At 45.2% G+C, this 26,403-nt stretch overlaps 26 non-coding genes across 26 annotated transcripts; all 26 read right to left on the bottom strand.

Moving 5' to 3' along the window:
* Positions 1 to 736: 736 nt before the first annotated feature.
* Positions 737 to 851, bottom strand: LOC147677133 (U5 spliceosomal RNA). The gene has a single exon (XR_015303120.1). It is a non-coding gene; the product is annotated as a U5 spliceosomal RNA (small nuclear RNA).
* An 897-nt stretch (positions 852 to 1,748) lies between these two features.
* On the bottom strand, positions 1,749 to 1,863 carry LOC147677132 (U5 spliceosomal RNA). Its single transcript, XR_015303119.1, has one exon. It is a non-coding gene; the product is annotated as a U5 spliceosomal RNA (small nuclear RNA).
* An 897-nt stretch (positions 1,864 to 2,760) lies between these two features.
* Positions 2,761 to 2,875, bottom strand: LOC147677131 (U5 spliceosomal RNA). The gene has a single exon (XR_015302843.1). It is a non-coding gene; the product is annotated as a U5 spliceosomal RNA (small nuclear RNA).
* An 897-nt stretch (positions 2,876 to 3,772) lies between these two features.
* LOC147677130 (U5 spliceosomal RNA) lies at positions 3,773 to 3,887 on the bottom strand. The gene has a single exon (XR_015303118.1). It is a non-coding gene; the product is annotated as a U5 spliceosomal RNA (small nuclear RNA).
* An 897-nt stretch (positions 3,888 to 4,784) lies between these two features.
* On the bottom strand, positions 4,785 to 4,899 carry LOC147677129 (U5 spliceosomal RNA). Its single transcript, XR_015302842.1, has one exon. It is a non-coding gene; the product is annotated as a U5 spliceosomal RNA (small nuclear RNA).
* Positions 4,900 to 5,796: 897 nt separating this feature from the next.
* Positions 5,797 to 5,911, bottom strand: LOC147677128 (U5 spliceosomal RNA). The gene has a single exon (XR_015303117.1). It is a non-coding gene; the product is annotated as a U5 spliceosomal RNA (small nuclear RNA).
* Positions 5,912 to 6,808: 897 nt separating this feature from the next.
* On the bottom strand, positions 6,809 to 6,923 carry LOC147677127 (U5 spliceosomal RNA). Its single transcript, XR_015303115.1, has one exon. It is a non-coding gene; the product is annotated as a U5 spliceosomal RNA (small nuclear RNA).
* Positions 6,924 to 7,820: 897 nt separating this feature from the next.
* On the bottom strand, positions 7,821 to 7,935 carry LOC147677126 (U5 spliceosomal RNA). The gene has a single exon (XR_015303114.1). It is a non-coding gene; the product is annotated as a U5 spliceosomal RNA (small nuclear RNA).
* Positions 7,936 to 8,832: 897 nt separating this feature from the next.
* LOC147677125 (U5 spliceosomal RNA) lies at positions 8,833 to 8,947 on the bottom strand. The gene has a single exon (XR_015302841.1). It is a non-coding gene; the product is annotated as a U5 spliceosomal RNA (small nuclear RNA).
* Positions 8,948 to 9,844: 897 nt separating this feature from the next.
* On the bottom strand, positions 9,845 to 9,959 carry LOC147677124 (U5 spliceosomal RNA). Its single transcript, XR_015302840.1, has one exon. It is a non-coding gene; the product is annotated as a U5 spliceosomal RNA (small nuclear RNA).
* Positions 9,960 to 10,856: 897 nt separating this feature from the next.
* Positions 10,857 to 10,971, bottom strand: LOC147677123 (U5 spliceosomal RNA). Its single transcript, XR_015303113.1, has one exon. It is a non-coding gene; the product is annotated as a U5 spliceosomal RNA (small nuclear RNA).
* An 897-nt stretch (positions 10,972 to 11,868) lies between these two features.
* Positions 11,869 to 11,983, bottom strand: LOC147677122 (U5 spliceosomal RNA). The gene has a single exon (XR_015303112.1). It is a non-coding gene; the product is annotated as a U5 spliceosomal RNA (small nuclear RNA).
* Positions 11,984 to 12,880: 897 nt separating this feature from the next.
* LOC147677121 (U5 spliceosomal RNA) lies at positions 12,881 to 12,995 on the bottom strand. Its single transcript, XR_015302839.1, has one exon. It is a non-coding gene; the product is annotated as a U5 spliceosomal RNA (small nuclear RNA).
* Positions 12,996 to 13,891: 896 nt separating this feature from the next.
* On the bottom strand, positions 13,892 to 14,006 carry LOC147677120 (U5 spliceosomal RNA). The gene has a single exon (XR_015303111.1). It is a non-coding gene; the product is annotated as a U5 spliceosomal RNA (small nuclear RNA).
* An 897-nt stretch (positions 14,007 to 14,903) lies between these two features.
* On the bottom strand, positions 14,904 to 15,018 carry LOC147677119 (U5 spliceosomal RNA). The gene has a single exon (XR_015303110.1). It is a non-coding gene; the product is annotated as a U5 spliceosomal RNA (small nuclear RNA).
* An 897-nt stretch (positions 15,019 to 15,915) lies between these two features.
* On the bottom strand, positions 15,916 to 16,030 carry LOC147677118 (U5 spliceosomal RNA). Its single transcript, XR_015302838.1, has one exon. It is a non-coding gene; the product is annotated as a U5 spliceosomal RNA (small nuclear RNA).
* Positions 16,031 to 16,927: 897 nt separating this feature from the next.
* Positions 16,928 to 17,042, bottom strand: LOC147677117 (U5 spliceosomal RNA). Its single transcript, XR_015302837.1, has one exon. It is a non-coding gene; the product is annotated as a U5 spliceosomal RNA (small nuclear RNA).
* Positions 17,043 to 17,939: 897 nt separating this feature from the next.
* LOC147677116 (U5 spliceosomal RNA) lies at positions 17,940 to 18,054 on the bottom strand. The gene has a single exon (XR_015302903.1). It is a non-coding gene; the product is annotated as a U5 spliceosomal RNA (small nuclear RNA).
* Positions 18,055 to 18,950: 896 nt separating this feature from the next.
* LOC147677115 (U5 spliceosomal RNA) lies at positions 18,951 to 19,065 on the bottom strand. The gene has a single exon (XR_015303109.1). It is a non-coding gene; the product is annotated as a U5 spliceosomal RNA (small nuclear RNA).
* Positions 19,066 to 19,962: 897 nt separating this feature from the next.
* LOC147677114 (U5 spliceosomal RNA) lies at positions 19,963 to 20,077 on the bottom strand. Its single transcript, XR_015302836.1, has one exon. It is a non-coding gene; the product is annotated as a U5 spliceosomal RNA (small nuclear RNA).
* An 896-nt stretch (positions 20,078 to 20,973) lies between these two features.
* LOC147677113 (U5 spliceosomal RNA) lies at positions 20,974 to 21,088 on the bottom strand. The gene has a single exon (XR_015303108.1). It is a non-coding gene; the product is annotated as a U5 spliceosomal RNA (small nuclear RNA).
* Positions 21,089 to 21,985: 897 nt separating this feature from the next.
* Positions 21,986 to 22,100, bottom strand: LOC147677112 (U5 spliceosomal RNA). Its single transcript, XR_015303107.1, has one exon. It is a non-coding gene; the product is annotated as a U5 spliceosomal RNA (small nuclear RNA).
* An 897-nt stretch (positions 22,101 to 22,997) lies between these two features.
* Positions 22,998 to 23,112, bottom strand: LOC147677111 (U5 spliceosomal RNA). The gene has a single exon (XR_015302834.1). It is a non-coding gene; the product is annotated as a U5 spliceosomal RNA (small nuclear RNA).
* Positions 23,113 to 24,009: 897 nt separating this feature from the next.
* On the bottom strand, positions 24,010 to 24,124 carry LOC147677110 (U5 spliceosomal RNA). The gene has a single exon (XR_015302833.1). It is a non-coding gene; the product is annotated as a U5 spliceosomal RNA (small nuclear RNA).
* Positions 24,125 to 25,021: 897 nt separating this feature from the next.
* Positions 25,022 to 25,136, bottom strand: LOC147677109 (U5 spliceosomal RNA). The gene has a single exon (XR_015302902.1). It is a non-coding gene; the product is annotated as a U5 spliceosomal RNA (small nuclear RNA).
* Positions 25,137 to 26,032: 896 nt separating this feature from the next.
* Positions 26,033 to 26,147, bottom strand: LOC147677108 (U5 spliceosomal RNA). The gene has a single exon (XR_015303106.1). It is a non-coding gene; the product is annotated as a U5 spliceosomal RNA (small nuclear RNA).
* Positions 26,148 to 26,403: the final 256 nt, after the last annotated feature.

Here is a 26,403-nt window from a genome sequence, read left to right as displayed (position 1 = left end):
AAAAGCAAAAAGGTGGGCAGTTCCAAGTGTCTGCCTGGGAATATGCAAATTCTTTTTGTACACACCTCAGCTCATTAGGAGGTGTCGGGGCTGCTGGGCAAGGGGAACGGGAAGCGTGAATCAGGCTTTCACTGAAGTGGCACTGTAGGACTTTCGTCCCCAACGATTTTACGCTTTCCCCACCATCCCTCCAATCGATAGGCTGTGAGCCACCACTGTTCTATGCAAATAGCCATGCACTTTAAGTCCCTTTTTCACACGTATTTTCATTAAAGCTGAATATATAAGTATAGATCTGTCTAGGCTGGAGGCACATGAAACAAGACAAACGAGCCCCTTCAAGTGTACCTGAGAGGAATCTGACTCAGGATTGGCCACCCTCTAAGGGCACCCCAACAGGCACAAATAACGGGCAAGTCCTATGAAAAGCGCAGCATGACTCTTGGTGCCACCTTTTAAAAGGAGAGTGACGTCTGGCCTCTGGCAGCAGGAATGTTGAGAAAAGAGAAAATACACTGCCTGCTATCGTGCAGTTTCAAGATAGTCAAGGAAAAGCAATCTCATGCACTGCCCAAGCTCTTTCCCATGATGCACCTCTCCTACACTCTGTCTATGCAAATGAGCAAGCAGAGAGATCAGGAATAAAACACCAAGCTCATGTTCCCTTATAACAGTAGCAGACAACTCCTAAATATTCCCCAACTTCTAATGCTTTTCTTTTAAACAAATGATAAACAGCCTCACCTGTGGTAAGGCTTAAAAAAATTGAATAAACTCGTAAATGTTCCTCTCCACGGAAATCTTTAGTAAAAGGCGAAAGATTTTTTCGTTTTGAAGAGAAACCAGAGTAAGTTAGAATATGGCTCTCTGGGGGTTAGAGGCACCAGATCAAAGACCCTATCATTGCGAGGGTGAGGACCTGAGAGGTATTTGCAGCCTCTAAAAAAGAGGGCAAGAACTAGGCCGGTGAGGGAAACAGGATCAAACTTCAGAGTCTCTGCTCACAGCACAGAAAAGCAAAAAGGTGGGCAGTTCCAAGTGTCTGCCTGGGAATATGCAAATTCTTTTTGTACACACCTCAGCTCATTAGGAGGTGTCGGGGCTGCTGGGCAAGGGGAACGGGAAGCGTGAATCAGGCTTTCACTGAAGTGGCACTGTAGGACTTTCGTCCCCAACGATTTTACGCTTTCCCCACCATCCCTCCAATCGATAGGCTGTGAGCCACCACTGTTCTATGCAAATAGCCATGCACTTTAAGTCCCTTTTTCACACGTATTTTCATTAAAGCTGAATATATAAGTATAGATCTGTATAGGCTGGAGGCACATGAAACAAGACAAACGAGCCCCTTCAAGTGTACCTGAGAGGAATCTGACTCAGGATTGGCCACCCTCTAAGGGCACCCCAACAGGCACAAATAACGGGCAAGTCCTATGAAAAGCGCAGCATGACTCTTGGTGCCACCTTTTAAAAGGAGAGTGACGTCTGGCCTCTGGCAGCAGGAATGTTGAGAAAAGAGAAAATACACTGCCTGCTATCGTGCAGTTTCAAGATAGTCAAGGAAAAGCAATCTCATGCACTGCCCAAGCTCTTTCCCATGATGCACCTCTCCTACACTCTGTCTATGCAAATGAGCAAGCAGAGAGATCAGGAATAAAACACCAAGCTCATGTTCCCTTATAACAGTAGCAGACAACTCCTAAATATTCCCCAACTTCTAATGCTTTTCTTTTAAACAAATGATAAACAGCCTCACCTGTGGTAAGGCTTAAAAAAATTGAATAAACTCGTAAATGTTCCTCTCCACGGAAATCTTTAGTAAAAGGCGAAAGATTTTTTCGTTTTGAAGAGAAACCAGAGTAAGTTAGAATATGGCTCTCTGGGGGTTAGAGGCACCAGATCAAAGACCCTATCATTGCGAGGGTGAGGACCTGAGAGGTATTTGCAGCCTCTAAAAAAGAGGGCAAGAACTAGGCCGGTGAGGGAAACAGGATCAAACTTCAGAGTCTCTGCTCAAAGCACAGAAAAGCAAAAAGGTGGGCAGTTCCAAGTGTCTGCCTGGGAATATGCAAATTCTTTTTGTACACACCTCAGCTCATTAGGAGGTGTCGGGGCTGCTGGGCAAGGGGAACGGGAAGCGTGAATCAGGCTTTCACTGAAGTGGCACTGTAGGACTTTCGTCCCCAACGATTTTACGCTTTCCCCACCATCCCTCCAATCGATAGGCTGTGAGCCACCACTGTTCTATGCAAATAGCCATGCACTTTAAGTCCCTTTTTCACACGTATTTTCATTAAAGCTGAATATATAAGTATAGATCTGTCTAGGCTGGAGGCACATGAAACAAGACAAACGAGCCCCTTCAAGTGTACCTGAGAGGAATCTGACTCAGGATTGGCCACCCTCTAAGGGCACCCCAACAGGCACAAATAACGGGCAAGCCCTATGAAAAGCGCAGCATGACTCTTGGTGCCACCTTTTAAAAGGAGAGTGACGTCTGGCCTCTGGCAGCAGGAATGTTGAGAAAAGAGAAAATACACTGCCTGCTATCGTGCAGTTTCAAGATAGTCAAGGAAAAGCAATCTCATGCACTGCCCAAGCTCTTTCCCATGATGCACCTCTCCTACACTCTGTCTATGCAAATGAGCAAGCAGAGAGATCAGGAATAAAACACCAAGCTCATGTTCCCTTATAACAGTAGCAGACAACTCCTAAATATTCCCCAACTTCTAATGCTTTTCTTTTAAACAAATGATAAACAGCCTCACCTGTGGTAAGGCTTAAAAAAATTGAATAAACTCGTAAATGTTCCTCTACACGAAAATCTTTAGTAAAAGGCGAAAGATTTTTTCGTTTTGAAGAGAAACCAGAGTAAGTTAGAATATGGCTCTCTGGGGGTTAGAGGCACCAGATCAAAGACCCTATCATTGCGAGGGTGAGGACCTGAGAGGTATTTGCAGCCTCTAAAAAAGAGGGCAAGAACTAGGCCGGTGAGGGAAACAGGATCAAACTTCAGAGTCTCTGCTCAAAGCACAGAAAAGCAAAAAGGTGGGCAGTTCCAAGTGTCTGCCTGGGAATATGCAAATTCTTTTTGTACACACCTCAGCTCATTAGGAGGTGTCGGGGCTGCTGGGCAAGGGGAACGGGAAGCGTGAATCAGGCTTTCACTGAAGTGGCACTGTAGGACTTTCGTCCCCAACGATTTTACGCTTTCCCCACCATCCCTCCAATCGATAGGCTGTGAGCCACCACTGTTCTATGCAAATAGCCATGCACTTTAAGTCCCTTTTTCACACGTATTTTCATTAAAGCTGAATATATAAGTATAGATCTGTCTAGGCTGGAGGCACATGAAACAAGACAAACGAGCCCCTTCAAGTGTACCTGAGAGGAATCTGACTCAGGATTGGCCACCCTCTAAGGGCACCCCAACAGGCACAAATAACGGGCAAGCCCTATGAAAAGCGCAGCATGACTCTTGGTGCCACCTTTTAAAAGGAGAGTGACGTCTGGCCTCTGGCAGCAGGAATGTTGAGAAAAGAGAAAATACACTGCCTGCTATCGTGCAGTTTCAAGATAGTCAAGGAAAAGCAATCTCATGCACTGCCCAAGCTCTTTCCCATGATGCACCTCTCCTACACTCTGTCTATGCAAATGAGCAAGCAGAGAGATCAGGAATAAAACACCAAGCTCATGTTCCCTTATAACAGTAGCAGACAACTCCTAAATATTCCCCAACTTCTAATGCTTTTCTTTTAAACAAATGATAAACAGCCTCACCTGTGGTAAGGCTTAAAAAAATTGAATAAACTCGTAAATGTTCCTCTCCACGGAAATCTTTAGTAAAAGGCGAAAGATTTTTTCGTTTTGAAGAGAAACCAGAGTAAGTTAGAATATGGCTCTCTGGGGGTTAGAGGCACCAGATCAAAGACCCTATCATTGCGAGGGTGAGGACCTGAGAGGTATTTGCAGCCTCTAAAAAAGAGGGCAAGAACTAGGCCGGTGAGGGAAACAGGATCAAACTTCAGAGTCTCTGCTCAAAGCACAGAAAAGCAAAAAGGTGGGCAGTTCCAAGTGTCTGCCTGGGAATATGCAAATTCTTTTTGTACACACCTCAGCTCATTAGGAGGTGTCGGGGCTGCTGGGCAAGGGGAACGGGAAGCGTGAATCAGGCTTTCACTGAAGTGGCACTGTAGGACTTTCGTCCCCAACGATTTTACGCTTTCCCCACCATCCCTCCAATCGATAGGCTGTGAGCCACCACTGTTCTATGCAAATAGCCATGCACTTTAAGTCCCTTTTTCACACGTATTTTCATTAAAGCTGAATATATAAGTATAGATCTGTCTAGGCTGGAGGCACATGAAACAAGACAAACGAGCCCCTTCAAGTGTACCTGAGAGGAATCTGACTCAGGATTGGCCACCCTCTAAGGGCACCCCAACAGGCACAAATAACGGGCAAGCCCTATGAAAAGCGCAGCATGACTCTTGGTGCCACCTTTTAAAAGGAGAGTGACGTCTGGCCTCTGGCAGCAGGAATGTTGAGAAAGGAGAAAATACACTGCCTGCTATCGTGCAGTTTCAAGATAGTCAAGGAAAAGCAATCTCATGCACTGCCCAAGCTCTTTCCCATGATGCACCTCTCCTACACTCTGTCTATGCAAATGAGCAAGCAGAGAGATCAGGAATAAAACACCAAGCTCATGTTCCCTTATAACAGTAGCAGACAACTCCTAAATATTCCCCAACTTCTAATGCTTTTCTTTTAAACAAATGATAAACAGCCTCACCTGTGGTAAGGCTTAAAAAAATTGAATAAACTCGTAAATGTTCCTCTACACGAAAATCTTTAGTAAAAGGCGAAAGATTTTTTCGTTTTGAAGAGAAACCAGAGTAAGTTAGAATATGGCTCTCTGGGGGTTAGAGGCACCAGATCAAAGACCCTATCATTGCGAGGGTGAGGACCTGAGAGGTATTTGCAGCCTCTAAAAAAGAGGGCAAGAACTAGGCCGGTGAGGGAAACAGGATCAAACTTCAGAGTCTCTGCTCAAAGCACAGAAAAGCAAAAAGGTGGGCAGTTCCAAGTGTCTGCCTGGGAATATGCAAATTCTTTTTGTACACACCTCAGCTCATTAGGAGGTGTCGGGGCTGCTGGGCAAGGGGAACGGGAAGCGTGAATCAGGCTTTCACTGAAGTGGCACTGTAGGACTTTCGTCCCCAACGATTTTACGCTTTCCCCACCATCCCTCCAATCGATAGGCTGTGAGCCACCACTGTTCTATGCAAATAGCCATGCACTTTAAGTCCCTTTTTCACACGTATTTTCATTAAAGCTGAATATATAAGTATAGATCTGTCTAGGCTGGAGGCACATGAAACAAGACAAACGAGCCCCTTCAAGTGTACCTGAGAGGAATCTGACTCAGGATTGGCCACCCTCTAAGGGCACCCCAACAGGCACAAATAACGGGCAAGCCCTATGAAAAGCGCAGCATGACTCTTGGTGCCACCTTTTAAAAGGAGAGTGACGTCTGGCCTCTGGCAGCAGGAATGTTGAGAAAAGAGAAAATACACTGCCTGCTATCGTGCAGTTTCAAGATAGTCAAGGAAAAGCAATCTCATGCACTGCCCAAGCTCTTTCCCATGATGCACCTCTCCTACACTCTGTCTATGCAAATGAGCAAGCAGAGAGATCAGGAATAAAACACCAAGCTCATGTTCCCTTATAACAGTAGCAGACAACTCCTAAATATTCCCCAACTTCTAATGCTTTTCTTTTAAACAAATGATAAACAGCCTCACCTGTGGTAAGGCTTAAAAAAATTGAATAAACTCGTAAATGTTCCTCTCCACGGAAATCTTTAGTAAAAGGCGAAAGATTTTTTCGTTTTGAAGAGAAACCAGAGTAAGTTAGAATATGGCTCTCTGGGGGTTAGAGGCACCAGATCAAAGACCCTATCATTGCGAGGGTGAGGACCTGAGAGGTATTTGCAGCCTCTAAAAAAGAGGGCAAGAACTAGGCCGGTGAGGGAAACAGGATCAAACTTCAGAGTCTCTGCTCACAGCACAGAAAAGCAAAAAGGTGGGCAGTTCCAAGTGTCTGCCTGGGAATATGCAAATTCTTTTTGTACACACCTCAGCTCATTAGGAGGTGTCGGGGCTGCTGGGCAAGGGGAACGGGAAGCGTGAATCAGGCTTTCACTGAAGTGGCACTGTAGGACTTTCGTCCCCAACGATTTTACGCTTTCCCCACCATCCCTCCAATCGATAGGCTGTGAGCCACCACTGTTCTATGCAAATAGCCATGCACTTTAAGTCCCTTTTTCACACGTATTTTCATTAAAGCTGAATATATAAGTATAGATCTGTCTAGGCTGGAGGCACATGAAACAAGACAAACGAGCCCCTTCAAGTGTACCTGAGAGGAATCTGACTCAGGATTGGCCACCCTCTAAGGGCACCCCAACAGGCACAAATAACGGGCAAGTCCTATGAAAAGCGCAGCATGACTCTTGGTGCCACCTTTTAAAAGGAGAGTGACGTCTGGCCTCTGGCAGCAGGAATGTTGAGAAAAGAGAAAATACACTGCCTGCTATCGTGCAGTTTCAAGATAGTCAAGGAAAAGCAATCTCATGCACTGCCCAAGCTCTTTCCCATGATGCACCTCTCCTACACTCTGTCTATGCAAATGAGCAAGCAGAGAGATCAGGAATAAAACACCAAGCTCATGTTCCCTTATAACAGTAGCAGACAACTCCTAAATATTCCCCAACTTCTAATGCTTTTCTTTTAAACAAATGATAAACAGCCTCACCTGTGGTAAGGCTTAAAAAAATTGAATAAACTCGTAAATGTTCCTCTCCACGGAAATCTTTAGTAAAAGGCGAAAGATTTTTTCGTTTTGAAGAGAAACCAGAGTAAGTTAGAATATGGCTCTCTGGGGGTTAGAGGCACCAGATCAAAGACCCTATCATTGCGAGGGTGAGGACCTGAGAGGTATTTGCAGCCTCTAAAAAAGAGGGCAAGAACTAGGCCGGTGAGGGAAACAGGATCAAACTTCAGAGTCTCTGCTCACAGCACAGAAAAGCAAAAAGGTGGGCAGTTCCAAGTGTCTGCCTGGGAATATGCAAATTCTTTTTGTACACACCTCAGCTCATTAGGAGGTGTCGGGGCTGCTGGGCAAGGGGAACGGGAAGCGTGAATCAGGCTTTCACTGAAGTGGCACTGTAGGACTTTCGTCCCCAACGATTTTACGCTTTCCCCACCATCCCTCCAATCGATAGGCTGTGAGCCACCACTGTTCTATGCAAATAGCCATGCACTTTAAGTCCCTTTTTCACACGTATTTTCATTAAAGCTGAATATATAAGTATAGATCTGTATAGGCTGGAGGCACATGAAACAAGACAAACGAGCCCCTTCAAGTGTACCTGAGAGGAATCTGACTCAGGATTGGCCACCCTCTAAGGGCACCCCAAGAGGCACAAATAACGGGCAAGTCCTATGAAAAGCGCAGCATGACTCTTGGTGCCACCTTTTAAAAGGAGAGTGACGTCTGGCCTCTGGCAGCAGGAATGTTGAGAAAAGAGAAAATACACTGCCTGCTATCGTGCAGTTTCAAGATAGTCAAGGAAAAGCAATCTCATGCACTGCCCAAGCTCTTTCCCATGATGCACCTCTCCTACACTCTGTCTATGCAAATGAGCAAGCAGAGAGATCAGGAATAAAACACCAAGCTCATGTTCCCTTATAACAGTAGCAGACAACTCCTAAATATTCCCCAACTTCTAATGCTTTTCTTTTAAACAAATGATAAACAGCCTCACCTGTGGTAAGGCTTAAAAAAATTGAATAAACTCGTAAATGTTCCTCTCCACGGAAATCTTTAGTAAAAGGCGAAAGATTTTTTCGTTTTGAAGAGAAACCAGAGTAAGTTAGAATATGGCTCTCTGGGGGTTAGAGGCACCAGATCAAAGACCCTATCATTGCGAGGGTGAGGACCTGAGAGGTATTTGCAGCCTCTAAAAAAGAGGGCAAGAACTAGGCCGGTGAGGGAAACAGGATCAAACTTCAGAGTCTCTGCTCAAAGCACAGAAAAGCAAAAAGGTGGGCAGTTCCAAGTGTCTGCCTGGGAATATGCAAATTCTTTTTGTACACACCTCAGCTCATTAGGAGGTGTCGGGGCTGCTGGGCAAGGGGAACGGGAAGCGTGAATCAGGCTTTCACTGAAGTGGCACTGTAGGACTTTCGTCCCCAACGATTTTACGCTTTCCCCACCATCCCTCCAATCGATAGGCTGTGAGCCACCACTGTTCTATGCAAATAGCCATGCACTTTAAGTCCCTTTTTCACACGTATTTTCATTAAAGCTGAATATATAAGTATAGATCTGTCTAGGCTGGAGGCACATGAAACAAGACAAACGAGCCCCTTCAAGTGTACCTGAGAGGAATCTGACTCAGGATTGGCCACCCTCTAAGGGCACCCCAACAGGCACAAATAACGGGCAAGCCCTATGAAAAGCGCAGCATGACTCTTGGTGCCACCTTTTAAAAGGAGAGTGACGTCTGGCCTCTGGCAGCAGGAATGTTGAGAAAGGAGAAAATACACTGCCTGCTATCGTGCAGTTTCAAGATAGTCAAGGAAAAGCAATCTCATGCACTGCCCAAGCTCTTTCCCATGATGCACCTCTCCTACACTCTGTCTATGCAAATGAGCAAGCAGAGAGATCAGGAATAAAACACCAAGCTCATGTTCCCTTATAACAGTAGCAGACAACTCCTAAATATTCCCCAACTTCTAATGCTTTTCTTTTAAACAAATGATAAACAGCCTCACCTGTGGTAAGGCTTAAAAAAATTGAATAAACTCGTAAATGTTCCTCTACACGAAAATCTTTAGTAAAAGGCGAAAGATTTTTTCGTTTTGAAGAGAAACCAGAGTAAGTTAGAATATGGCTCTCTGGGGGTTAGAGGCACCAGATCAAAGACCCTATCATTGCGAGGGTGAGGACCTGAGAGGTATTTGCAGCCTCTAAAAAAGAGGGCAAGAACTAGGCCGGTGAGGGAAACAGGATCAAACTTCAGAGTCTCTGCTCAAAGCACAGAAAAGCAAAAAGGTGGGCAGTTCCAAGTGTCTGCCTGGGAATATGCAAATTCTTTTTGTACACACCTCAGCTCATTAGGAGGTGTCGGGGCTGCTGGGCAAGGGGAACGGGAAGCGTGAATCAGGCTTTCACTGAAGTGGCACTGTAGGACTTTCGTCCCCAACGATTTTACGCTTTCCCCACCATCCCTCCAATCGATAGGCTGTGAGCCACCACTGTTCTATGCAAATAGCCATGCACTTTAAGTCCCTTTTTCACACGTATTTTCATTAAAGCTGAATATATAAGTATAGATCTGTCTAGGCTGGAGGCACATGAAACAAGACAAACGAGCCCCTTCAAGTGTACCTGAGAGGAATCTGACTCAGGATTGGCCACCCTCTAAGGGCACCCCAACAGGCACAAATAACGGGCAAGCCCTATGAAAAGCGCAGCATGACTCTTGGTGCCACCTTTTAAAAGGAGAGTGACGTCTGGCCTCTGGCAGCAGGAATGTTGAGAAAAGAGAAAATACACTGCCTGCTATCGTGCAGTTTCAAGATAGTCAAGGAAAAGCAATCTCATGCACTGCCCAAGCTCTTTCCCATGATGCACCTCTCCTACACTCTGTCTATGCAAATGAGCAAGCAGAGAGATCAGGAATAAAACACCAAGCTCATGTTCCCTTATAACAGTAGCAGACAACTCCTAAATATTCCCCAACTTCTAATGCTTTTCTTTTAAACAAATGATAAACAGCCTCACCTGTGGTAAGGCTTAAAAAAATTGAATAAACTCGTAAATGTTCCTCTACACGAAAATCTTTAGTAAAAGGCGAAAGATTTTTTCGTTTTGAAGAGAAACCAGAGTAAGTTAGAATATGGCTCTCTGGGGGTTAGAGGCACCAGATCAAAGACCCTATCATTGCGAGGGTGAGGACCTGAGAGGTATTTGCAGCCTCTAAAAAAGAGGGCAAGAACTAGGCCGGTGAGGGAAACAGGATCAAACTTCAGAGTCTCTGCTCAAAGCACAGAAAAGCAAAAAGGTGGGCAGTTCCAAGTGTCTGCCTGGGAATATGCAAATTCTTTTTGTACACACCTCAGCTCATTAGGAGGTGTCGGGGCTGCTGGGCAAGGGGAACGGGAAGCGTGAATCAGGCTTTCACTGAAGTGGCACTGTAGGACTTTCGTCCCCAACGATTTTACGCTTTCCCCACCATCCCTCCAATCGATAGGCTGTGAGCCACCACTGTTCTATGCAAATAGCCATGCACTTTAAGTCCCTTTTTCACACGTATTTTCATTAAAGCTGAATATATAAGTATAGATCTGTCTAGGCTGGAGGCACATGAAACAAGACAAACGAGCCCCTTCAAGTGTACCTGAGAGGAATCTGACTCAGGATTGGCCACCCTCTAAGGGCACCCCAACAGGCACAAATAACGGGCAAGCCCTATGAAAAGCGCAGCATGACTCTTGGTGCCACCTTTTAAAAGGAGAGTGACGTCTGGCCTCTGGCAGCAGGAATGTTGAGAAAAGAGAAAATACACTGCCTGCTATCGTGCAGTTTCAAGATAGTCAAGGAAAAGCAATCTCATGCACTGCCCAAGCTCTTTCCCATGATGCACCTCTCCTACACTCTGTCTATGCAAATGAGCAAGCAGAGAGATCAGGAATAAAACACCAAGCTCATGTTCCCTTATAACAGTAGCAGACAACTCCTAAATATTCCCCAACTTCTAATGCTTTTCTTTTAAACAAATGATAAACAGCCTCACCTGTGGTAAGGCTTAAAAAAATTGAATAAACTCGTAAATGTTCCTCTCCACGGAAATCTTTAGTAAAAGGCGAAAGATTTTTTCGTTTTGAAGAGAAACCAGAGTAAGTTAGAATATGGCTCTCTGGGGGTTAGAGGCACCAGATCAAAGACCCTATCATTGCGAGGGTGAGGACCTGAGAGGTATTTGCAGCCTCTAAAAAAGAGGGCAAGAACTAGGCCGGTGAGGGAAACAGGATCAAACTTCAGAGTCTCTGCTCACAGCACAGAAAAGCAAAAAGGTGGGCAGTTCCAAGTGTCTGCCTGGGAATATGCAAATTCTTTTTGTACACACCTCAGCTCATTAGGAGGTGTCGGGGCTGCTGGGCAAGGGGAACGGGAAGCGTGAATCAGGCTTTCACTGAAGTGGCACTGTAGGACTTTCGTCCCCAACGATTTTACGCTTTCCCCACCATCCCTCCAATCGATAGGCTGTGAGCCACCACTGTTCTATGCAAATAGCCATGCACTTTAAGTCCCTTTTTCACACGTATTTTCATTAAAGCTGAATATATAAGTATAGATCTGTCTAGGCTGGAGGCACATGAAACAAGACAAACGAGCCCCTTCAAGTGTACCTGAGAGGAATCTGACTCAGGATTGGCCACCCTCTAAGGGCACCCCAACAGGCACAAATAACGGGCAAGTCCTATGAAAAGCGCAGCATGACTCTTGGTGCCACCTTTTAAAAGGAGAGTGACGTCTGGCCTCTGGCAGCAGGAATGTTGAGAAAAGAGAAAATACACTGCCTGCTATCGTGCAGTTTCAAGATAGTCAAGGAAAAGCAATCTCATGCACTGCCCAAGCTCTTTCCCATGATGCACCTCTCCTACACTCTGTCTATGCAAATGAGCAAGCAGAGAGATCAGGAATAAAACACCAAGCTCATGTTCCCTTATAACAGTAGCAGACAACTCCTAAATATTCCCCAACTTCTAATGCTTTTCTTTTAAACAAATGATAAACAGCCTCACCTGTGGTAAGGCTTAAAAAAATTGAATAAACTCGTAAATGTTCCTCTCCACGGAAATCTTTAGTAAAAGGCGAAAGATTTTTTCGTTTTGAAGAGAAACCAGAGTAAGTTAGAATATGGCTCTCTGGGGGTTAGAGGCACCAGATCAAAGACCCTATCATTGCGAGGGTGAGGACCTGAGAGGTATTTGCAGCCTCTAAAAAAGAGGGCAAGAACTAGGCCGGTGAGGGAAACAGGATCAAACTTCAGAGTCTCTGCTCAAAGCACAGAAAAGCAAAAAGGTGGGCAGTTCCAAGTGTCTGCCTGGGAATATGCAAATTCTTTTTGTACACACCTCAGCTCATTAGGAGGTGTCGGGGCTGCTGGGCAAGGGGAACGGGAAGCGTGAATCAGGCTTTCACTGAAGTGGCACTGTAGGACTTTCGTCCCCAACGATTTTACGCTTTCCCCACCATCCCTCCAATCGATAGGCTGTGAGCCACCACTGTTCTATGCAAATAGCCATGCACTTTAAGTCCCTTTTTCACACGTATTTTCATTAAAGCTGAATATATAAGTATAGATCTGTCTAGGCTGGAGGCACATGAAACAAGACAAACGAGCCCCTTCAAGTGTACCTGAGAGGAATCTGACTCAGGATTGGCCACCCTCTAAGGGCACCCCAACAGGCACAAATAACGGGCAAGCCCTATGAAAAGCGCAGCATGACTCTTGGTGCCACCTTTTAAAAGGAGAGTGACGTCTGGCCTCTGGCAGCAGGAATGTTGAGAAAAGAGAAAATACACTGCCTGCTATCGTGCAGTTTCAAGATAGTCAAGGAAAAGCAATCTCATGCACTGCCCAAGCTCTTTCCCATGATGCACCTCTCCTACACTCTGTCTATGCAAATGAGCAAGCAGAGAGATCAGGAATAAAACACCAAGCTCATGTTCCCTTATAACAGTAGCAGACAACTCCTAAATATTCCCCAACTTCTAATGCTTTTCTTTTAAACAAATGATAAACAGCCTCACCTGTGGTAAGGCTTAAAAAAATTGAATAAACTCGTAAATGTTCCTCTACACGAAAATCTTTAGTAAAAGGCGAAAGATTTTTTCGTTTTGAAGAGAAACCAGAGTAAGTTAGAATATGGCTCTCTGGGGGTTAGAGGCACCAGATCAAAGACCCTATCATTGCGAGGGTGAGGACCTGAGAGGTATTTGCAGCCTCTAAAAAAGAGGGCAAGAACTAGGCCGGTGAGGGAAACAGGATCAAACTTCAGAGTCTCTGCTCAAAGCACAGAAAAGCAAAAAGGTGGGCAGTTCCAAGTGTCTGCCTGGGAATATGCAAATTCTTTTTGTACACACCTCAGCTCATTAGGAGGTGTCGGGGCTGCTGGGCAAGGGGAACGGGAAGCGTGAATCAGGCTTTCACTGAAGTGGCACTGTAGGACTTTTGTCCCCAACGATTTTACGCTTTCCCCACCATCCCTCCAATCGATAGGCTGTGAGCCACCACTGTTCTATGCAAATAGCCATGCACTTTAAGTCCCTTTTCACACGTATTTTCATTAAAGCTGAATATATAAGTATAGATCTGTCTAGGCTGGAGGCACATGAAACAAGACAAACGAGCCCCTTCAAGTGTACCTGAGAGGAATCTGACTCAGGATTGGCCACCCTCTAAGGGCACCCCAACAGGCACAAATAACGGGCAAGTCCTATGAAAAGCGCAGCATGACTCTTGGTGCCACCTTTTAAAAGGAGAGTGACGTCTGGCCTCTGGCAGCAGGAATGTTGAGAAAAGAGAAAATACACTGCCTGCTATCGTGCAGTTTCAAGATAGTCAAGGAAAAGCAATCTCATGCACTGCCCAAGCTCTTTCCCATGATGCACCTCTCCTACACTCTGTCTATGCAAATGAGCAAGCAGAGAGATCAGGAATAAAACACCAAGCTCATGTTCCCTTATAACAGTAGCAGACAACTCCTAAATATTCCCCAACTTCTAATGCTTTTCTTTTAAACAAATGATAAACAGCCTCACCTGTGGTAAGGCTTAAAAAAATTGAATAAACTCGTAAATGTTCCTCTCCACGGAAATCTTTAGTAAAAGGCGAAAGATTTTTTCGTTTTGAAGAGAAACCAGAGTAAGTTAGAATATGGCTCTCTGGGGGTTAGAGGCACCAGATCAAAGACCCTATCATTGCGAGGGTGAGGACCTGAGAGGTATTTGCAGCCTCTAAAAAAGAGGGCAAGAACTAGGCCGGTGAGGGAAACAGGATCAAACTTCAGAGTCTCTGCTCACAGCACAGAAAAGCAAAAAGGTGGGCAGTTCCAAGTGTCTGCCTGGGAATATGCAAATTCTTTTTGTACACACCTCAGCTCATTAGGAGGTGTCGGGGCTGCTGGGCAAGGGGAACGGGAAGCGTGAATCAGGCTTTCACTGAAGTGGCACTGTAGGACTTTCGTCCCCAACGATTTTACGCTTTCCCCACCATCCCTCCAATCGATAGGCTGTGAGCCACCACTGTTCTATGCAAATAGCCATGCACTTTAAGTCCCTTTTTCACACGTATTTTCATTAAAGCTGAATATATAAGTATAGATCTGTATAGGCTGGAGGCACATGAAACAAGACAAACGAGCCCCTTCAAGTGTACCTGAGAGGAATCTGACTCAGGATTGGCCACCCTCTAAGGGCACCCCAACAGGCACAAATAACGGGCAAGTCCTATGAAAAGCGCAGCATGACTCTTGGTGCCACCTTTTAAAAGGAGAGTGACGTCTGGCCTCTGGCAGCAGGAATGTTGAGAAAAGAGAAAATACACTGCCTGCTATCGTGCAGTTTCAAGATAGTCAAGGAAAAGCAATCTCATGCACTGCCCAAGCTCTTTCCCATGATGCACCTCTCCTACACTCTGTCTATGCAAATGAGCAAGCAGAGAGATCAGGAATAAAACACCAAGCTCATGTTCCCTTATAACAGTAGCAGACAACTCCTAAATATTCCCCAACTTCTAATGCTTTTCTTTTAAACAAATGATAAACAGCCTCACCTGTGGTAAGGCTTAAAAAAATTGAATAAACTCGTAAATGTTCCTCTCCACGGAAATCTTTAGTAAAAGGCGAAAGATTTTTTCGTTTTGAAGAGAAACCAGAGTAAGTTAGAATATGGCTCTCTGGGGGTTAGAGGCACCAGATCAAAGACCCTATCATTGCGAGGGTGAGGACCTGAGAGGTATTTGCAGCCTCTAAAAAAGAGGGCAAGAACTAGGCCGGTGAGGGAAACAGGATCAAACTTCAGAGTCTCTGCTCAAAGCACAGAAAAGCAAAAAGGTGGGCAGTTCCAAGTGTCTGCCTGGGAATATGCAAATTCTTTTTGTACACACCTCAGCTCATTAGGAGGTGTCGGGGCTGCTGGGCAAGGGGAACGGGAAGCGTGAATCAGGCTTTCACTGAAGTGGCACTGTAGGACTTTCGTCCGAAACGATTTTACGCTTTCCCCACCATCCCTCCAATCGATAGGCTGTGAGCCACCACTGTTCTATGCAAATAGCCATGCACTTTAAGTCCCTTTTTCACACGTATTTTCATTAAAGCTGAATATATAAGTATAGATCTGTCTAGGCTGGAGGCACATGAAACAAGACAAACGAGCCCCTTCAAGTGTACCTGAGAGGAATCTGACTCAGGATTGGCCACCCTCTAAGGGCACCCCAACAGGCACAAATAACGGGCAAGCCCTATGAAAAGCGCAGCATGACTCTTGGTGCCACCTTTTAAAAGGAGAGTGACGTCTGGCCTCTGGCAGCAGGAATGTTGAGAAAGGAGAAAATACACTGCCTGCTATCGTGCAGTTTCAAGATAGTCAAGGAAAAGCAATCTCATGCACTGCCCAAGCTCTTTCCCATGATGCACCTCTCCTACACTCTGTCTATGCAAATGAGCAAGCAGAGAGATCAGGAATAAAACACCAAGCTCATGTTCCCTTATAACAGTAGCAGACAACTCCTAAATATTCCCCAACTTCTAATGCTTTTCTTTTAAACAAATGATAAACAGCCTCACCTGTGGTAAGGCTTAAAAAAATTGAATAAACTCGTAAATGTTCCTCTACACGAAAATCTTTAGTAAAAGGCGAAAGATTTTTTCGTTTTGAAGAGAAACCAGAGTAAGTTAGAATATGGCTCTCTGGGGGTTAGAGGCACCAGATCAAAGACCCTATCATTGCGAGGGTGAGGACCTGAGAGGTATTTGCAGCCTCTAAAAAAGAGGGCAAGAACTAGGCCGGTGAGGGAAACAGGATCAAACTTCAGAGTCTCTGCTCAAAGCACAGAAAAGCAAAAAGGTGGGCAGTTCCAAGTGTCTGCCTGGGAATATGCAAATTCTTTTTGTACACACCTCAGCTCATTAGGAGGTGTCGGGGCTGCTGGGCAAGGGGAACGGGAAGCGTGAATCAGGCTTTCACTGAAGTGGCACTGTAGGACTTTCGTCCCCAACGATTTTACGCTTTCCCCACCATCCCTCCAATCGATAGGCTGTGAGCCACCACTGTTCTATGCAAATAGCCATGCACTTTAAGTCCCTTTTTCACACGTATTTTCATTAAAGCTGAATATATAAGTATAGATCTGTCTAGGCTGGAGGCACATGAAACAAGACAAACGAGCCCCTTCAAGTGTACCTGAGAGGAATCTGACTCAGGATTGGCCACCCTCTAAGGGCACCCCAACAGGCACAAATAACGGGCAAGCCCTATGAAAAGCGCAGCATGACTCTTGGTGCCACCTTTTAAAAGGAGAGTGACGTCTGGCCTCTGGCAGCAGGAATGTTGAGAAAAGAGAAAATACACTGCCTGCTATCGTGCAGTTTCAAGATAGTCAAGGAAAAGCAATCTCATGCACTGCCCAAGCTCTTTCCCATGATGCACCTCTCCTACACTCTGTCTATGCAAATGAGCAAGCAGAGAGATCAGGAATAAAACACCAAGCTCATGTTCCCTTATAACAGTAGCAGACAACTCCTAAATATTCCCCAACTTCTAATGCTTTTCTTTTAAACAAATGATAAACAGCCTCACCTGTGGTAAGGCTTAAAAAAATTGAATAAACTCGTAAATGTTCCTCTACACGAAAATCTTTAGTAAAAGGCGAAAGATTTTTTCGTTTTGAAGAGAAACCAGAGTAAGTTAGAATATGGCTCTCTGGGGGTTAGAGGCACCAGATCAAAGACCCTATCATTGCGAGGGTGAGGACCTGAGAGGTATTTGCAGCCTCTAAAAAAGAGGGCAAGAACTAGGCCGGTGAGGGAAACAGGATCAAACTTCAGAGTCTCTGCTCAAAGCACAGAAAAGCAAAAAGGTGGGCAGTTCCAAGTGTCTGCCTGGGAATATGCAAATTCTTTTTGTACACACCTCAGCTCATTAGGAGGTGTCGGGGCTGCTGGGCAAGGGGAACGGGAAGCGTGAATCAGGCTTTCACTGAAGTGGCACTGTAGGACTTTCGTCCCCAACGATTTTACGCTTTCCCCACCATCCCTCCAATCGATAGGCTGTGAGCCACCACTGTTCTATGCAAATAGCCATGCACTTTAAGTCCCTTTTTCACACGTATTTTCATTAAAGCTGAATATATAAGTATAGATCTGTCTAGGCTGGAGGCACATGAAACAAGACAAACGAGCCCCTTCAAGTGTACCTGAGAGGAATCTGACTCAGGATTGGCCACCCTCTAAGGGCACCCCAACAGGCACAAATAACGGGCAAGCCCTATGAAAAGCGCAGCATGACTCTTGGTGCCACCTTTTAAAAGGAGAGTGACGTCTGGCCTCTGGCAGCAGGAATGTTGAGAAAAGAGAAAATACACTGCCTGCTATCGTGCAGTTTCAAGATAGTCAAGGAAAAGCAATCTCATGCACTGCCCAAGCTCTTTCCCATGATGCACCTCTCCTACACTCTGTCTATGCAAATGAGCAAGCAGAGAGATCAGGAATAAAACACCAAGCTCATGTTCCCTTATAACAGTAGCAGACAACTCCTAAATATTCCCCAACTTCTAATGCTTTTCTTTTAAACAAATGATAAACAGCCTCACCTGTGGTAAGGCTTAAAAAAATTGAATAAACTCGTAAATGTTCCTCTACACGAAAATCTTTAGTAAAAGGCGAAAGATTTTTTCATTTTGAAGAGAAACCAGAGTAAGTTAGAATATGGCTCTCTGGGGGTTAGAGGCACCAGATCAAAGACCCTATCATTGCGAGGGTGAGGACCTGAGAGGTATTTGCAGCCTCTAAAAAAGAGGGCAAGAACTAGGCCGGTGAGGGAAACAGGATCAAACTTCAGAGTCTCTGCTCAAAGCACAGAAAAGCAAAAAGGTGGGCAGTTCCAAGTGTCTGCCTGGGAATATGCAAATTCTTTTTGTACACACCTCAGCTCATTAGGAGGTGTCGGGGCTGCTGGGCAAGGGGAACGGGAAGCGTGAATCAGGCTTTCACTGAAGTGGCACTGTAGGACTTTTGTCCCCAACGATTTTACGCTTTCCCCACCATCCCTCCAATCGATAGGCTGTGAGCCACCACTGTTCTATGCAAATAGCCATGCACTTTAAGTCCCTTTTCACACGTATTTTCATTAAAGCTGAATATATAAGTATAGATCTGTCTAGGCTGGAGGCACATGAAACAAGACAAACGAGCCCCTTCAAGTGTACCTGAGAGGAATCTGACTCAGGATTGGCCACCCTCTAAGGGCACCCCAACAGGCACAAATAACGGGCAAGTCCTATGAAAAGCGCAGCATGACTCTTGGTGCCACCTTTTAAAAGGAGAGTGACGTCTGGCCTCTGGCAGCAGGAATGTTGAGAAAAGAGAAAATACACTGCCTGCTATCGTGCAGTTTCAAGATAGTCAAGGAAAAGCAATCTCATGCACTGCCCAAGCTCTTTCCCATGATGCACCTCTCCTACACTCTGTCTATGCAAATGAGCAAGCAGAGAGATCAGGAATAAAACACCAAGCTCATGTTCCCTTATAACAGTAGCAGACAACTCCTAAATATTCCCCAACTTCTAATGCTTTTCTTTTAAACAAATGATAAACAGCCTCACCTGTGGTAAGGCTTAAAAAAATTGAATAAACTCGTAAATGTTCCTCTCCACGGAAATCTTTAGTAAAAGGCGAAAGATTTTTTCGTTTTGAAGAGAAACCAGAGTAAGTTAGAATATGGCTCTCTGGGGGTTAGAGGCACCAGATCAAAGACCCTATCATTGCGAGGGTGAGGACCTGAGAGGTATTTGCAGCCTCTAAAAAAGAGGGCAAGAACTAGGCCGGTGAGGGAAACAGGATCAAACTTCAGAGTCTCTGCTCAAAGCACAGAAAAGCAAAAAGGTGGGCAGTTCCAAGTGTCTGCCTGGGAATATGCAAATTCTTTTTGTACACACCTCAGCTCATTAGGAGGTGTCGGGGCTGCTGGGCAAGGGGAACGGGAAGCGTGAATCAGGCTTTCACTGAAGTGGCACTGTAGGACTTTTGTCCCCAACGATTTTACGCTTTCCCCACCATCCCTCCAATCGATAGGCTGTGAGCCACCACTGTTCTATGCAAATAGCCATGCACTTTAAGTCCCTTTTTCACACGTATTTTCATTAAAGCTGAATATATAAGTATAGATCTGTCTAGGCTGGAGGCACATGAAACAAGACAAACGAGCCCCTTCAAGTGTACCTGAGAGGAATCTGACTCAGGATTGGCCACCCTCTAAGGGCACCCCAACAGGCACAAATAACGGGCAAGCCCTATGAAAAGCGCAGCATGACTCTTGGTGCCACCTTTTAAAAGGAGAGTGACGTCTGGCCTCTGGCAGCAGGAATGTTGAGAAAGGAGAAAATACACTGCCTGCTATCGTGCAGTTTCAAGATAGTCAAGGAAAAGCAATCTCATGCACTGCCCAAGCTCTTTCCCATGATGCACCTCTCCTACACTCTGTCTATGCAAATGAGCAAGCAGAGAGATCAGGAATAAAACACCAAGCTCATGTTCCCTTATAACAGTAGCAGACAACTCCTAAATATTCCCCAACTTCTAATGCTTTTCTTTTAAACAAATGATAAACAGCCTCACCTGTGGTAAGGCTTAAAAAAATTGAATAAACTCGTAAATGTTCCTCTACACGAAAATCTTTAGTAAAAGGCGAAAGATTTTTTCGTTTTGAAGAGAAACCAGAGTAAGTTAGAATATGGCTCTCTGGGGGTTAGAGGCACCAGATCAAAGACCCTATCATTGCGAGGGTGAGGACCTGAGAGGTATTTGCAGCCTCTAAAAAAGAGGGCAAGAACTAGGCCGGTGAGGGAAACAGGATCAAACTTCAGAGTCTCTGCTCAAAGCACAGAAAAGCAAAAAGGTGGGCAGTTCCAAGTGTCTGCCTGGGAATATGCAAATTCTTTTTGTACACACCTCAGCTCATTAGGAGGTGTCGGGGCTGCTGGGCAAGGGGAACGGGAAGCGTGAATCAGGCTTTCACTGAAGTGGCACTGTAGGACTTTAGTCCCCAACGATTTTACGCTTTCCCCACCATCCCTCCAATCGATAGGCTGTGAGCCACCACTGTTCTATGCAAATAGCCATGCACTTTAAGTCCCTTTTCACACGTATTTTCATTAAAGCTGAATATATAAGTATAGATCTGTCTAGGCTGGAGGCACATGAAACAAGACAAACGAGCCCCTTCAAGTGTACCTGAGAGGAATCTGACTCAGGATTGGCCACCCTCTAAGGGCACCCCAACAGGCACAAATAACGGGCAAGTCCTATGAAAAGCGCAGCATGACTCTTGGTGCCACCTTTTAAAAGGAGAGTGACGTCTGGCCTCTGGCAGCAGGAATGTTGAGAAAAGAGAAAATACACTGCCTGCTATCGTGCAGTTTCAAGATAGTCAAGGAAAAGCAATCTCATGCACTGCCCAAGCTCTTTCCCATGATGCACCTCTCCTACACTCTGTCTATGCAAATGAGCAAGCAGAGAGATCAGGAATAAAACACCAAGCTCATGTTCCCTTATAACAGTAGCAGACAACTCCTAAATATTCCCCAACTTCTAATGCTTTTCTTTTAAACAAATGATAAACAGCCTCACCTGTGGTAAGGCTTAAAAAAATTGAATAAACTCGTAAATGTTCCTCTCCACGGAAATCTTTAGTAAAAGGCGAAAGATTTTTTCGTTTTGAAGAGAAACCAGAGTAAGTTAGAATATGGCTCTCTGGGGGTTAGAGGCACCAGATCAAAGACCCTATCATTGCGAGGGTGAGGACCTGAGAGGTATTTGCAGCCTCTAAAAAAGAGGGCAAGAACTAGGCCGGTGAGGGAAACAGGATCAAACTTCAGAGTCTCTGCTCACAGCACAGAAAAGCAAAAAGGTGGGCAGTTCCAAGTGTCTGCCTGGGAATATGCAAATTCTTTTTGTACACACCTCAGCTCATTAGGAGGTGTCGGGGCTGCTGGGCAAGGGGAACGGGAAGCGTGAATCAGGCTTTCACTGAAGTGGCACTGTAGGACTTTCGTCCCCAACGATTTTACGCTTTCCCCACCATCCCTCCAATCGATAGGCTGTGAGCCACCACTGTTCTATGCAAATAGCCATGCACTTTAAGTCCCTTTTTCACACGTATTTTCATTAAAGCTGAATATATAAGTATAGATCTGTATAGGCTGGAGGCACATGAAACAAGACAAACGAGCCCCTTCAAGTGTACCTGAGAGGAATCTGACTCAGGATTGGCCACCCTCTAAGGGCACCCCAACAGGCACAAATAACGGGCAAGTCCTATGAAAAGCGCAGCATGACTCTTGGTGCCACCTTTTAAAAGGAGAGTGACGTCTGGCCTCTGGCAGCAGGAATGTTGAGAAAAGAGAAAATACACTGCCTGCTATCGTGCAGTTTCAAGATAGTCAAGGAAAAGCAATCTCATGCACTGCCCAAGCTCTTTCCCATGATGCACCTCTCCTACACTCTGTCTATGCAAATGAGCAAGCAGAGAGATCAGGAATAAAACACCAAGCTCATGTTCCCTTATAACAGTAGCAGACAACTCCTAAATATTCCCCAACTTCTAATGCTTTTCTTTTAAACAAATGATAAACAGCCTCACCTGTGGTAAGGCTTAAAAAAATTGAATAAACTCGTAAATGTTCCTCTCCACGGAAATCTTTAGTAAAAGGCGAAAGATTTTTTCGTTTTGAAGAGAAACCAGAGTAAGTTAGAATATGGCTCTCTGGGGGTTAGAGGCACCAGATCAAAGACCCTATCATTGCGAGGGTGAGGACCTGAGAGGTATTTGCAGCCTCTAAAAAAGAGGGCAAGAACTAGGCCGGTGAGGGAAACAGGATCAAACTTCAGAGTCTCTGCTCAAAGCACAGAAAAGCAAAAAGGTGGGCAGTTCCAAGTGTCTGCCTGGGAATATGCAAATTCTTTTTGTACACACCTCAGCTCATTAGGAGGTGTCGGGGCTGCTGGGCAAGGGGAACGGGAAGCGTGAATCAGGCTTTCACTGAAGTGGCACTGTAGGACTTTCGTCCGAAACGATTTTACGCTTTCCCCACCATCCCTCCAATCGATAGGCTGTGAGCCACCACTGTTCTATGCAAATAGCCATGCACTTTAAGTCCCTTTTTCACACGTATTTTCATTAAAGCTGAATATATAAGTATAGATCTGTCTAGGCTGGAGGCACATGAAACAAGACAAACGAGCCCCTTCAAGTGTACCTGAGAGGAATCTGACTCAGGATTGGCCACCCTCTAAGGGCACCCCAACAGGCACAAATAACGGGCAAGCCCTATGAAAAGCGCAGCATGACTCTTGGTGCCACCTTTTAAAAGGAGAGTGACGTCTGGCCTCTGGCAGCAGGAATGTTGAGAAAGGAGAAAATACACTGCCTGCTATCGTGCAGTTTCAAGATAGTCAAGGAAAAGCAATCTCATGCACTGCCCAAGCTCTTTCCCATGATGCACCTCTCCTACACTCTGTCTATGCAAATGAGCAAGCAGAGAGATCAGGAATAAAACACCAAGCTCATGTTCCCTTATAACAGTAGCAGACAACTCCTAAATATTCCCCAACTTCTAATGCTTTTCTTTTAAACAAATGATAAACAGCCTCACCTGTGGTAAGGCTTAAAAAAATTGAATAAACTCGTAAATGTTCCTCTACACGAAAATCTTTAGTAAAAGGCGAAAGATTTTTTCGTTTTGAAGAGAAACCAGAGTAAGTTAGAATATGGCTCTCTGGGGGTTAGAGGCACCAGATCAAAGACCCTATCATTGCGAGGGTGAGGACCTGAGAGGTATTTGCAGCCTCTAAAAAAGAGGGCAAGAACTAGGCCGGTGAGGGAAACAGGATCAAACTTCAGAGTCTCTGCTCAAAGCACAGAAAAGCAAAAAGGTGGGCAGTTCCAAGTGTCTGCCTGGGAATATGCAAATTCTTTTTGTACACACCTCAGCTCATTAGGAGGTGTCGGGGCTGCTGGGCAAGGGGAACGGGAAGCGTGAATCAGGCTTTCACTGAAGTGGCACTGTAGGACTTTCGTCCCCAACGATTTTACGCTTTCCCCACCATCCCTCCAATCGATAGGCTGTGAGCCACCACTGTTCTATGCAAATAGCCATGCACTTTAAGTCCCTTTTTCACACGTATTTTCATTAAAGCTGAATATATAAGTATAGATCTGTCTAGGCTGGAGGCACATGAAACAAGACAAACGAGCCCCTTCAAGTGTACCTGAGAGGAATCTGACTCAGGATTGGCCACCCTCTAAGGGCACCCCAACAGGCACAAATAACGGGCAAGCCCTATGAAAAGCGCAGCATGACTCTTGGTGCCACCTTTTAAAAGGAGAGTGACGTCTGGCCTCTGGCAGCAGGAATGTTGAGAAAAGAGAAAATACACTGCCTGCTATCGTGCAGTTTCAAGATAGTCAAGGAAAAGCAATCTCATGCACTGCCCAAGCTCTTTCCCATGATGCACCTCTCCTACACTCTGTCTATGCAAATGAGCAAGCAGAGAGATCAGGAATAAAACACCAAGCTCATGTTCCCTTATAACAGTAGCAGACAACTCCTAAATATTCCCCAACTTCTAATGCTTTTCTTTTAAACAAATGATAAACAGCCTCACCTGTGGTAAGGCTTAAAAAAATTGAATAAACTCGTAAATGTTCCTCTACACGAAAATCTTTAGTAAAAGGCGAAAGATTTTTTCGTTTTGAAGAGAAACCAGAGTAAGTTAGAATATGGCTCTCTGGGGGTTAGAGGCACCAGATCAAAGACCCTATCATTGCGAGGGTGAGGACCTGAGAGGTATTTGCAGCCTCTAAAAAAGAGGGCAAGAACTAGGCCGGTGAGGGAAACAGGATCAAACTTCAGAGTCTCTGCTCAAAGCACAGAAAAGCAAAAAGGTGGGCAGTTCCAAGTGTCTGCCTGGGAATATGCAAATTCTTTTTGTACACACCTCAGCTCATTAGGAGGTGTCGGGGCTGCTGGGCAAGGGGAACGGGAAGCGTGAATCAGGCTTTCACTGAAGTGGCACTGTAGGACTTTCGTCCCCAACGATTTTACGCTTTCCCCACCATCCCTCCAATCGATAGGCTGTGAGCCACCACTGTTCTATGCAAATAGCCATGCACTTTAAGTCCCTTTTTCACACGTATTTTCATTAAAGCTGAATATATAAGTATAGATCTGTCTAGGCTGGAGGCACATGAAACAAGACAAACGAGCCCCTTCAAGTGTACCTGAGAGGAATCTGACTCAGGATTGGCCACCCTCTAAGGGCACCCCAACAGGCACAAATAACGGGCAAGCCCTATGAAAAGCGCAGCATGACTCTTGGTGCCACCTTTTAAAAGGAGAGTGACGTCTGGCCTCTGGCAGCAGGAATGTTGAGAAAAGAGAAAATACACTGCCTGCTATCGTGCAGTTTCAAGATAGTCAAGGAAAAGCAATCTCATGCACTGCCCAAGCTCTTTCCCATGATGCACCTCTCCTACACTCTGTCTATGCAAATGAGCAAGCAGAGAGATCAGGAATAAAACACCAAGCTCATGTTCCCTTATAACAGTAGCAGACAACTCCTAAATATTCCCCAACTTCTAATGCTTTTCTTTTAAACAAATGATAAACAGCCTCACCTGTGGTAAGGCTTAAAAAAATTGAATAAACTCGTAAATGTTCCTCTACACGAAAATCTTTAGTAAAAGGCGAAAGATTTTTTCATTTTGAAGAGAAACCAGAGTAAGTTAGAATATGGCTCTCTGGGGGTTAGAGGCACCAGATCAAAGACCCTATCATTGCGAGGGTGAGGACCTGAGAGGTATTTGCAGCCTCTAAAAAAGAGGGCAAGAACTAGGCCGGTGAGGGAAACAGGATCAAACTTCAGAGTCTCTGCTCAAAGCACAGAAAAGCAAAAAGGTGGGCAGTTCCAAGTGTCTGCCTGGGAATATGCAAATTCTTTTTGTACACACCTCAGCTCATTAGGAGGTGTCGGGGCTGCTGGGCAAGGGGAACGGGAAGCGTGAATCAGGCTTTCACTGAAGTGGCACTGTAGGACTTTTGTCCCCAACGATTTTACGCTTTCCCCACCATCCCTCCAATCGATAGGCTGTGAGCCACCACTGTTCTATGCAAATAGCCATGCACTTTAAGTCCCTTTTCACACGTATTTTCATTAAAGCTGAATATATAAGTATAGATCTGTCTAGGCTGGAGGCACATGAAACAAGACAAACGAGCCCCTTCAAGTGTACCTGAGAGGAATCTGACTCAGGATTGGCCACCCTCTAAGGGCACCCCAACAGGCACAAATAACGGGCAAGTCCTATGAAAAGCGCAGCATGACTCTTGGTGCCACCTTTTAAAAGGAGAGTGACGTCTGGCCTCTGGCAGCAGGAATGTTGAGAAAAGAGAAAATACACTGCCTGCTATCGTGCAGTTTCAAGATAGTCAAGGAAAAGCAATCTCATGCACTGCCCAAGCTCTTTCCCATGATGCACCTCTCCTACACTCTGTCTATGCAAATGAGCAAGCAGAGAGATCAGGAATAAAACACCAAGCTCATGTTCCCTTATAACAGTAGCAGACAACTCCTAAATATTCCCCAACTTCTAATGCTTTTCTTTTAAACAAATGATAAACAGCCTCACCTGTGGTAAGGCTTAAAAAAATTGAATAAACTCGTAAATGTTCCTCTCCACGGAAATCTTTAGTAAAAGGCGAAAGATTTTTTCGTTTTGAAGAGAAACCAGAGTAAGTTAGAATACGGCTCTCTGGGGGTTAGAGGCACCAGATCAAAGACCCTATCATTGCGAGGGTGAGGACCTGAGAGGTATTTGCAGCCTCTAAAAAAGAGGGCAAGAACTAGGCCGGTGAGGGAAACAGGATCAAACTTCAGAGTCTCTGCTCACAGCACAGAAAAGCAAAAAGGTGGGCAGTTCCAAGTGTCTGCCTGGGAATATGCAAATTCTTTTTGTACACACCTCAGCTCATTAGGAGGTGTCGGGGCTGCT

Source organism: Lissotriton vulgaris, chromosome 12 (genome assembly GCF_964263255.1).
Source record: "Lissotriton vulgaris chromosome 12, aLisVul1.2, whole genome shotgun sequence".
NCBI classification, from domain to species: domain Eukaryota; kingdom Metazoa; phylum Chordata; class Amphibia; order Caudata; family Salamandridae; genus Lissotriton; species Lissotriton vulgaris.
Note: the sequence above shows the minus strand (reverse complement) of the source record. Positions and strands in the feature narration are given on the sequence as shown.